Source organism: Panulirus ornatus, chromosome 19 (genome assembly GCF_036320965.1).
Source record: "Panulirus ornatus isolate Po-2019 chromosome 19, ASM3632096v1, whole genome shotgun sequence".
NCBI lineage: Eukaryota > Metazoa > Arthropoda > Malacostraca > Decapoda > Palinuridae > Panulirus > Panulirus ornatus.
In genome coordinates, this window is record NC_092242.1 from 33,923,941 (window position 1) to 33,936,506 (window position 12,566).

Genomic DNA, 12,566 nt, shown 5'->3' on the forward strand with positions numbered 1-12,566 from the left:
CAGAAACTGTGCCAGGTGCCAGCCAGACGCGTGATTCAGTTGCAGGTGGTGGCAGGGACACATGCTGACCGCTCACCAGAGCGTTGGGCAAATCATACTTGTAGAACAAGGAGAGGACAGCAGCATCATGACGTACAGAAAGGGATGGTTGAAGATAGGTTATGTCTGGAGAACCAACTGAGACGGAAGGATTTTGACTCTACTCTTGCTAATATTCCGGTGGATGCAATACATGCAGATAAAATTTAACTGTTCACAAGTAAAGTAATTAGAACACTTACATATCACCTCCTTGTTTTGGTAAGCAGAGTTACCTATGTTGATTATGTGAGCCCTCCAGGATTGCGTTGAGGATATGGTCGTATCCAACATGTTATAACATGTTATAACATGTTATAACATGTTATAACAGTTGAATCTAAGTGATTTGAAATTGAACATAAGGAAACGTGACATTTAGAAAGAGATATAGGAATAAATTCGAACTTAAATTTTGAAACACAAGTTAACCGACGAGTTGCACACGTCTGAATAGAGAGAGGAAATGCGTATGTTCAATGAGAACTGATATTAGTAGGGGAAGGAGGAAACAAAATCCAGTTGAAGTCTGTAAAGTGGAATCATCCGCAAAATAGGTAATAAGGTTAGAAGTTGAGGAAAGATCATCCATGAAGAGAAGAAAGGGGATAGGCGATACGGCAGAACACTGGGATTTATCACTGTCGATAAGATGAGGGAGGGAAGTGGCTCCATCAACGATTACTGCAATAGAATAACCGGGAAGGAAGCCGTGCAATAGGGAACAGAAAGATGCAGAAAAAGAAAAGGGAGAAATTCAGACAGAAAAGACTTGTGGCATACCCACCAAAACATATGGTGCGGTCGAGATTCAGCACAACATTTACACCAAAATTTCAGAGAGGATAACCAGAGGTGGGTCAGACAGAAGAGATCACCAGAAAACCACTCACTGCTAAAGCCGTATTGATGATCATAAAGAACGGAATGAAATCTAAGGGTTTGATAAATTGAGAGTCAAGATGAGTTTCAAACACTCTTGATATAACAGAAGTGTGACCAAATGGGAGATAAACTAGAAGGTTTAGATTGGCCTCCTTTCTTGGGAAAGGCTGAACAAAGGAATCCCTCCAAGAACGACAAATTTGAATTTCTCGAGAAAAAACGATACAGGCGAGCAGATGATCGTAGTTATCCCCGAGACTCACTCCCTTAGAGCTGGGGGAGACATGCCATATGGGCTATACACCTTGTCCACCTGGAGCTGGGTAGGTAACAAAGACTTTATGCGAGGAAAATCAGTAGATGGGATAGGTTTAGTGGAAGGAGATGGAGGCGAAGCACGACAATACGAAACATCCAGAGCTGAATTAGGGGAATATATGGTACAAAAATGATTAGCGGGTTTATAAGTTAGAAAGTCAGTTGTAGATTGATCAGGTCGATAAAGACAGGTAAATGCTGAATTGCAGAGGTTAATGGAAATGATTTTGATCAAGAATATTTGGCGGCAGCACAAGTCAATTCAGTTCACTGTCTTTTCATAAGGATGTGCTTCAATTTAAGAACATCAGTTTTGCATGGATTCAAAGCAAAAATGAAAGCAAAGCAGGAGAAATCTATGGCCAAAGATACTCCTTGTTTTGGATGCGACAGGCGTTAGAGATGAAGTGATGTAAGACCAACCCGGCTCACAGCAGCCTGTGAGGCTGTCCCTGTCCTAGAGGAGGTCAGGAAGGAAGCAGCACGGGGATGATGATGGTTACGTGGTTCCTTTTCTGCTAATCGGTCAATAGAAAATGTGTTTCTTGAGTTATTTGTAATAATCCATATTCCCCTTAGTGGAAAATTTCAATAAGATACCTTAGAGAATGTAGGAAAGACACACTAAACACTAGCCAACCAACCAGGAATCACACATACATCATCTAACTATACCGTTATGATCCACATAATGTTCGGTGCTGGAGGAGACGGAGATGGCTGGGCGGACCAGCAGGCCAGGTGAGTAATAACCTGGCCTCTGACATATCTCATCCCCGGTCTCCTCCCAGGTAATCCTCCTCAATCCGTCTTCTTCCGTCTCTCCTCCCTGAGGCTACAATCTTATAACCAGCTTTTTATCCACCTCTTATCTGTCTTGTTTGCTTGTTTGTCGGCGCGAGCGATACATCACCATCAGAAATAATCAAGATCAAGTAAGCGTAAGATACAAGTTTATTGTTGCTGATCTTGATCAAGCAAATATTATTCGCTTGTTCTCAAGGGAAGGTCGGTTCTCTCCAAGAAATAACCTAAGACAAATAAACGTTTTGCCTTCGATTTTATGCAACACTCACCAACGAACTATGGACAAGCCATCTTTGTGCGCTTGTGAGAAGAACACAAACCTTCTTCAAGCTATAATTCAGTGTATATGTAAGGAACACATATACCCACGTATCAAAGCACAGATATTGTTAGGACAGCCAGACTTGTCCATTTTGATACGAGTAAGGCAAGACATTGTGCATTCTACCAAAACACTCAGTGTCTGAGTGATGATTCACAAGTGCTGAAGTTGACGGCCACCAATCTTTGTTGAAAAGTTCGAGAGACAGATGACGTTTCGTGAGTACAACTGAGGCCTGAGGGCAACATGCGTGAGCACCTCTATCAATTGCATCCCTGTTCTCCCTGAGTTTCCCTATCTGAAGGATCTTCCATACAGTACTAGTCTCTCACTTACATCTGCTTCTGAAATTCAGCTGATAATTTTCCTGTTGAAAGCGGTCACTTCAAATTGTCTCTTTCTGATTTTCATTTTTAGATTTTAGTTTCGTCATTTTCTGAGTTGCTTGTAATGATATTGTTTCACTTTTCTCACACACTTGATGTAACGAAACCCAAATCATTAGACTGATCTTCAGATTTTCATTATCTAAGTCTTTTCCCCATTATCTTTGCATGCGCATCCCGCTGTATTCTACAGAGTGACACCAAAACATTTCCACACACACACACACACACACACACACACACACACACACACACACACACACACACACACACATACACACACACACATACACACACAAACGCACACACACACACACACACACACACACACACACACACACATACACATACACACACACACATACACACACAAACGCACACACACTGGATGCACTAGATATTATGATCGTACAGAATTAGCAAGTTTAAGAAGACTTTGGAGCATGCCTTTCCCAAATTCAAATCGAATGCTTATGAGTATTGCCCACTTCTTCACTATTTAGGTTTTTGAGATATTTATAAGGAAATGCATTTTTCAAAAGAGAGATTGGCTACTGCTAGTTTGTAGACAATAGCAGCAAAATTTCTATTTCATATCAGGTAGCTTAGACTTGATAGAGGCAGCAAACTTTTGGTATAAGAAAAGGCGGCACTTTCAAAGACTTAAATTCCCCAATAATTGAGGCTATTATTTTCTAGTTCGATTTCTTACTGTTAATGGTAAAAGTAATCTGGAGGACCATTTTGAGGTTATTAACGCTGCTTAAGCCTGGAAAGAAAATAAAGAATATAGCTCATAAAGTAGGCAGAGAAATTAGAGTTAATACACATAAACAAAGACAAAAACTATACTAAAGATGTTTCAAATTATACTACAGCATAATATGGATGAAAGAGGAATCACAATGGAAAATGTTGAAAAGCAAGACCAGAAGTTAGTATATTTAGATTAGGAGTTAAGGAGATTCAAAAATCACTTCAAGGATGATGAAACGTCTTATGAGATGAAAAAGGAGCTTAGGGAGCTTGCAAACATTGTTAGTGAGTATGAACAAAAATGAGTCGTAATGGATGCGATTCATGCGGTATACAGTCAAAGGATAGAAGTAGATTCATGGAACGGTAATAATGAGGTCTAGTGAGTCTGTTCTAGGTATCATACAAACTGTTCAATTTTAGGAATGTGCCAAAACACGTGCAGGATCTGCATTGTCAGTGGGGGAGAGAGGTGCAGAAAGAGCAAAGTCGGCAGCTGTTCATTTACAGGAGAGGAGTGAAACACCTATAGAGTCACTTGACAGTAGTAGGCAGGGAGGCAAAGTATTACAAATAAGCTATAGTTAACATATCTAACAGTTAAGAGTTCATTCATATATATAGTATTGCAGTTGATCTCTTTTTTTTTAAGAAAGCGGGTGAATGTGTTGTGGATTGATCATAATGAAGTGCATGAGGATTGGCGGAATGCATAAAGGAAGAGGGGATAAAGAAAGTTTCAAATTACAGAGCCACATGTGTGTTGAGTACACCTGGAAAATCCTATGGGAAAGAATTGACTGTGAGGGCGAAGGCATGTGCTGAGCATCAGATTGGCGAGGAGTAGTGTGGTTTTAGAAGTGGTAGAGGAGGTATGTACGAGTAGGGAGAGTGGAGATTCATTGGTTCCCAGTGGAGGTCGGCCCGCAGCAATGGTGTATGTTACCATAGTTGTTTAATTTGTTTATGGATGGTGTGATTAGGGCGGTAAATGCGAGATGGGTAAGTATGCAGTCTGTTGGGGATGAGATGGCCTTGGAAGTGAGTCAGCTGTTGTTCGACGATGACACAGCTCTGGTGGCTGATTCGAGAGAGAAACTGCCGTTACAGATCCTGGCAAGGTCGCCAATTTCTTGTGACGACTGCTGGCGAGGACGCCAATTATTTGTTACTGTCCTAGCAGGGTCGTCAATTTATGTGTAACGCACACTGGATAAAGCTATCTTAACATTATGGGAAGAAAGCAAACACCAGGATTGAATCTACATATAATACAAGAAAGGAAGAGTACTAGATAACAAGGACACATTAATCGGGTAGAAATATTTTCGTTAAAATTTCACATTCAGTATTCCATGCTCCAGGTAGGATTTCAAACCAGATCTCCTTCCTTTATGACAATTTGACTACAGAAACATGATACATGATACCCTTATTCGTTGGGTCGTTCTATGACAAGTTATAATATATTGTTACATTGAGACCCGACACGACACAGTATAGCATCTTACAATCTAGGGCAGCGCTGGGCTCAAACTGGCAGCAGTGAGCCGCGTTAGCCAAAGGTTGAGACAAGGAAAACCATCATTACCTGGTGGGCACGTGATACTGAGGAAATCTCGGCCTGGCTGTTGTAAGGGGCTTTTATCTGGAAGGGCGGCCAGCCCCGTCTTGACCTGCCGTGGCGGCCACGATAGGGGAAGAATGACCACAATTACTGTCGATTGGTCAAAAGACTGATTGTCACGGCCTCATCCAAACGTGATTGGCTGGAGGCTTAAGGTCCAGCCCTCATACTATCTAAAGGCTCAGACCTGCATCTCTGACGACGCAACCAGGATGGGTGGACGACCTTTCCCAGGCGTGACCTTGTGGCTGACCCCGGGTCACTTGACAATATTACCTGGAGAACAATTAGCGGCCGGGGGGGGGGGGGGGGTTAGATTACAGGTAGACGTGGGAGTGGCCGAGGAATCTCTTGGGACCTCCCAGATCAGCAGGTGGCTTACCAAAGCATACAACTTTCTGTACCATAGACACAACGAACACGCAGGCTCGGCCCACGACTGGGTTCTCTGGTTAAAAGAAAGAAAAAAAAAAGAGCAAGAAACTGTAATTCTGCTCAGCAGCTTTTAAGCTATCACTGGCTCCCCGTTGTTGCACATTAGCCTTCTACCGTCCGTGTTACCGTCGTCGTTTATGCAGTCTGTTTCCGACGTTTTTCTCAGGGTTTACTTTGATTTTTTTTTTAAATATTTGTCTAAACGACTTTGAATGTATTTGTAGTCTTAACATTCACTACGTCTGGCGGTAACTTATTCCAGTGCTCAACACACCCAGAGGAAAAGAAGCTTTTCCCCACGTCCGTACTACATCTTTCAGCTGTGAGTTTTATTTCATTTGTCCTGGTAACCATATTTTCGTGATTTACTTTATTGAACTTGTTCAGAATTTTGAACACTTGGATTATGTCACCGAAAACAAAGTCTAGGTGTTTTAGGGAGAAGAGATCCAATCGTTTTAGCCTCTCTTCGTATGCCAGATTTCTAAGTATGTGATCAATTTTGTTGAGAGTCTTTGTAGTTGCTCTAATTTTCCTCGTCTTTCTTTATAGTTTTGGGACCAAAACTTGACTGTATATTCAATGTGTGGTCTTACTAGAGAATTATAATGTGTGAGAATCATTTCTGGTGTCTTGTAATCTATTTTCCTCTCTATTGCCTTTTTTACTTGTTGCTTGACACTGTTTAGTGTATTTCAGATTGTTGCTAATGACAACTCTAAGGTCCTTCTCCTCATTTACCTCAGTGAGAGAGTTTTCGAATAGTTTGCAGTCGTAGCGTATATTCTCTCTCCAAAGTGAATGACTCTACGTTTATCTACATTAAACTTCATTTGTCATCTGTCTGACCATGCTTGCAGCTCTACCTCCTAGTTTAATGTCGTCAGCAAATAGGGAGATCTTAAAGATTAGACAGAGTTCTAGGTCATTAATGTTTATTATGAAAATACTTGGGCCTAGGACTGACCCCTGTGGCACACCACTCGTAACGTCAAGCCAATCTGAGGCTTCGCCGTTTAATACTACACGCTGCTTTCTTCAGGTAGCCAGTCTCTGATCCATGTACAGTTCTTCACTGATACCATATTATTTGAGTTTATGTAAAACTCTCTTGTGAGATACTTTATCGAACGCCTCTGGGAAATCTAAGTATATTGCATCAAACGGTAGTCTTTCATCCCATTTCTGATAAATGACATTGAGAAATTCCAGTAAATTCGTCAGATGGGCTCTTCAATTGCGGAAACCGTGTTAGTTGTCCGATATAATATCACATGCTTCGCATGCCCTGGTTCAAATGATTGACAGCACGTCGACCCCGGTATACCACATCGTTCCAGTTTTCTCTATTCCTAGCACGCCTTTCACCCTCCTGTATGTTGAGGCCCAGATCACTCAAATTCTTTTTCATTCCATCCTTCCCCCTCCAATTTGGTCTCCCTCTGCTCGTTCTGTCTACCTCTGACACATATACTCTCTTTGTCAATCTTTCCTCACTCATTCTCTCCATGTGACCAAACCATATCAACACACCCTCTTCTGCCCTTTCAACCATTCTCTTTTCATTACCACACATCTCTCTTATCCTTTAATTACTTACTCGATCAAACCACCTCCCACCACATATTATCCTCAAACATTTCATTTCCAACACATCCACTCTCCTCCGCACAAACCTATCTATAGCTCATGCCTCGCGACCATATAACATTGTTTGAGCCACTATTCCTTCAAACATGCCTATTTTTGCTCTCCAAGGTATGGTTCTCGCCTTCCAGACATTCCTCGACGTTCGAAGAAACTTCGCCCCCTCCCCCAACTTTGTGACTCACTTCTGCTTCCATGCTTCCATCCACTGCTAAGTCCACTCACAGTTATCTGTGACGCTCCACTTCCTCCAGTTTTTCTCCATTCAAACTTACCTCCAAATTAATTTGTCCCTCAACCCTAATGAACCTAATAACCTTGCTCTTATTCATATTTACTCTCAGATTTTATCCTTCACACACTTTATCAAATTCTGTCACCAATTTCTGCAGTTTCTCACCCGAATCAGCCACCAGCGCCGTATCATCAGCGAACAACAACTGACTCACTTCCCAAGCCCTCTCATCCACAACAGACTGCATACTTGCCCCTCTCTGCAAAACTCTTGCATTCACCTCCCTAACCATTCCATCCATAAACAAATTAAACAATCATGGAGACATCACGCACCCATGCCGCAAACCGACATTCACTTGGAATCAATCACTTTCCTCTCTTCCTGCTCGTACACATGCCTTACATCCTTAATAAAAACTTTTCACTGCTTCTGGCAACTTACCTTCACACCATATACTCTTGATACCTTCCATAGAGCATCTCTATCAAGCTTATCAGATGCCTTCTCCAGATCCATAAATGCTACATACTAATCCATTTGTTTTTCTAAGTATTTCTCACATACATTCTTCAAAGCAAACACCTTATCCACACATCCTCTACCACTTCTGAAACCACAATGCTCTTCCCCAATTTAATGCTCTGTACATGCTTTTGCCCTCTCAATCATTACCCTCCCATATAATTTCCCAGGAATACTCAACAAACTTACGCCTCTGTAATTTGAACACTCACCTTTACCCCCTTTGCCTTCGTGCAATGGCGCTATGAATGCATTCCGCCTATCCTCAGGCACTTCACCATGAACCACACATACACTGAATATCCTTACCAACCAGTCAACAGCACAGTCACCCTCTTTTTTAATAAATTCCAGAGCAATACCATCCAAACCCGCCTCCTTGCCGGCTTTCATCTTCCGCAACGCTTTCACTACCTCTTTTCCCTTTACCAAACCATTCTCGTAATGTTTTTTCCATTGTTCTGTCTAACTCTGGCGCAGTGCTTATTGGATGGTAGCTCAAAGCACACTTTTTGGTTTCCTTTTTAATGTATAGGAGTAACATTTGCCAACTTCCATTCAGATGGCACCTGATCATCCAAAAGAGATTGGTTGAATAGTTTAGTAAGAGTGTATCTCGGTTGTCACTTGACCTCATTTAAAAATCTTGGAGCTAGTTATATGAGCCGTTGGATTTGTTAGGATTTGATTGGTCCAGGTATTCACGTACTTCAAAATCTAAGCTTCAACTTTTCTTCATTAGATCCTTGAAACATTTCTACTGGTTGTGGTATTCGAAATGTTTGGTCAATTGTGAATACGGAGTTAAAAAAAAATCAATATGGATGCCATTTCCTTGTTGTCAGTAGTTAGTGTCAATTTCGTTTCGCAATGGTCCAATTCCTTATTTAACTGTCTTCCTTTATCTTGTATATTTGGAGAATTCCTTAGGATTATTTTTAACTTTCAAGGAAATTCTTTTTTCTTCGTCGCATTTACTCTGCCTTATGACCATCTTACACTTTCTTTGGATTTTGATTAATTCTTGGAGATTTTCATTGGTTTCCATTAATTTAATTTCTTATTTTTTTTTCTTTTGGCGAATTAGTCCCTCTATTCTCATATTCATCCATAATGATCTTGAAATATTGTAAATTTCTTTTCATTTTGTGGAATATGTTTATCTTCAATCTCGAGTAAAGTGTTTTTAGAATTATTCCATATTTCCTCTACTGTGTGAACGTCAAGTTTTGTCCAATTGGTATTGCGAATTTTGTGTCTAATGTTTTCAAAATTTGCTCATCTGTAATCTGGGATCAAGAGTGTGTTGTCATTCATTTCATAAACTAAATTTATCTCTAATAAAAAAAAAAACTGATCGCTTTTTGCCAAATTCTCAACTACTTCGCAAGAGTTGATTAAGTTTGTGTCGCTGGCGAGGACAAGATCAAGAATGTTCTACTTTAATTTTTTTTTATCAACTGTTCGAGAAAAGCATTTTCAATCTGCTTCGTTAGTGTCGTTCCTTCTCGGTCACCTGTTCACGTGTTCCAGTTTAACTTTAGACTGTTGAAGTCTCCTACTATTGCAACCACTTTACTGTTTACTCTAGTTTTTATTTCATTGTATAACATCTTATCGTCGGCTTCTTTTTGCTTTGTATGTCTGTAAACAACGCCGAGTCGTAGCTTACTTTTAAACTCGTCAGTGATGTCAATACAAAGAGATTTGTTTGTATCCGGGTATTGCTAACTCGGTGATTATTTATTTATTCTCAGAGTTTACCCACGTTTCTGAAATTGCATTGAAACTCGCTTTTCAGTAACTGCATAGGATATAAGTTCATCACAGTTCGTAATGACGCTCCGGGCATTTGTGTATATTAAACATGTTTTCTTTGGAGTTGATTTCGTGACTGACTTTGCTTTTTTGTGCATGTCATTTACCGTCGGTATTCGTGTTTGTATCATCACTGTTAATGTCTACGTGTGCAGGAGCGGTAGAGAGACGGTTCTTCATCTGTTTTGGGTTCCCCGCCTTACTCTGAACCTCCAAGCACTGGATCCTACCAGCCTTGTTCCTAAAAGTTGCCTGAGGGATGACCTGTAGCTGTGCTAACCCGCGACATTTACTACCTCAGTTATCCCCAACTGACCCGATTTGACCTTTCGTTGCTAATCACTGCATGTGAGGTTACCACTACTCACCCAAGGATCCCTACTGCCAAGGTCCCATCCATCCTTTACCGCTACCATTATAGTGGTCAAACTGGACGCATTGTTCATCAGATCCCTTTTACACTCAGATTTCCAATACCTTACTCTTCGAGTTCCTTCATTAGCTAGATCGTGATTTACTTTCCTAAGTAGAGTGTTGAGATTGTTTGCACATATGTAGAGAATAAGCGAGGAAAGGTTGACAAAGAGGATATATGCGTGAGATGTGGAGGGAACAAGAAGCAGGAGATCAAGCTGGAAGTGGAAGGACAGAGTGAAAAAGAATTTGAGTGATCGGAACCTCAACATGCAGGAGGATCAAGGGCGTCTACGGGATAAAGTGAATTGGAACGATGTGGTATACCGGGTCAATGTGCTGCCAATGGACTGAACCAGGGCATGTGAAACGTCCGAGGTAAACCATGGAAAGATCTCTGGATATAGATAGGGAGCTGTGGTTTCGGGTTATTAAACATAACACCTACAGAATGAATGTGAGCTGATGGTGGACGTTTCGTCGGTTGTTGCCGGCACGGCCTCGTGGAAGATGGTGATGGCGAGACGGGGGTCAGGGGGAGGGGGTTAGCGCCTGGATGGGTTGAGTTTGGGTCCATTGGTGGAATCGTGAGAGGTGTCGCATCCAACGGGAAGCAAGGGGGGGCGTAGGAGCATACGAGGTAACAGACGTGTAAGATAGCCTAATCACATGGTGTAAACTGGACGGGGGTATTTAGCCTATCTAATAGATCTTTGTATGTATGTGTAGTGGATGAGGTGTATGTATGTGATGTATTTGTATGGTGTATTGTGTGAAAAGGAGTATGTCTTTTATGGAGGTAGTATGAGGAGTGTGGACGGGGAATTACACGGTGGGGGATGGAGAGAGAGAGATTTTGTGGGGGGATAGTATGATGGAAAAAGACTTGGGGATCAGAAATCGGAGCGGGGATAGTATAAGAGGTATTTGTAAAAAAGGGCTATTGAGGGGGAGATTAGCTGGAGGAGAATTGGGGACTTTCTGGGCTTATATAATGGGGAAGGAGAAGAGATTAAAACTAGAGGCGGGTGCGTAATGTATGTGAGAGGGTAAAGGGGTGGTATGTAGAGTGACTTAATAAAGATATATATGTGGGAGGCGGTTTTATTTTAATATGTGATGGGGATATCTGTCGAATAAAGAAGAAGATATATTATTGTCATATATATATATACTATATATATATATATATAATATATGTCGGTGTGTGTCGTGAGTTGTGTGTGTTGTCGAGTGTGTGTGAGTCCGTAGTGTGTGTGTAGTGTGTGTGCTGTGTGTCGTGTATGGTGTTGTGTGTGTGTGTAGTTGTGTGTGGTAGTGTTTGGTGTGTGGTGTGCTGTGTGTGCTGAGTGTGTGTGTGTATGGAGTGTGTGTGTCGTCGTGTGTGAGTGTGTGTGTGTGTGTGTTGTGTGTGGTGTGTGTGTGTGTGTGTCGTGTGTGTGTTCGGTGTGTTTGTGGGTGTGTGGTGTGTGTTTGTGTGTGTGTGTGTGTGTATGTCGTGTGTGTGTGAGTGTGTGTGTGTGAGTGTTGTGTGTGTGTGGTGTGTGTGTGTGTGTGTCGAGTGTGTTTGTGTGGTGTGTGTGTGTGTGTGTGTGTGTGTGTGTGGTGTGTGTGTATGTGGTGTGTGGATGTGGTGTGTGTGTGTGTGAGTGTGTGTGTGTGGGTGGTGAGTGTGTCGTGCTGTGTGTGTTGTGTGTGTGTGTCGTTTTGTGTGTGTGTGCTGTGTGTCGAGATGTGAGTGTGTGGGTGGGTGGGTGGGGTGATGCGGGGTTGTGGCGGGGGCGGGGGGGTTGTTTGGAAGGGCTGGTTAGAAAGGTAGAATGGTTTTGGGGGGTTTTGTCGTATTGGGTTAAGAATATAGTGGGTAGCAAGTCGGAGGAAAAAGCAAGAAATTTGAAAGGGGGTGACGATACGTACGGTATTTGTTTTTTATAGTGGTTTTATTTGAAGGTTGTTATATAGATATAGATATGTTATACCGGGTGTTTTGGCTAGCGGACGTGTTATTGGGTATTGGGAGTGGTGGGGGTTATTATGGGAGCGCGCTGCTTTTGGTAGGGTGTATTTGGTGGTTTGGTGGGGGGGGTTTTTTTTTGGGGCGGAGTGCGGGGTGTATGTGTTTATGCGTGCTGGGTTTTTGTTTTGGTTTTATTTTGTGGGGTTTTGTTGATAGTTAAGTTAGTTTTTTTTAGTTCGTTTGTTCTCTTTATGGTGGGTTTGTCGGTGTTCAGGGTGGTTTTTTTGGTGTTTTCGACGGGAGTGTGTGGGTGAAGGGGGGAGGGGGGTGAGGTGGTTTCGGAGGTGGGTAGTTTT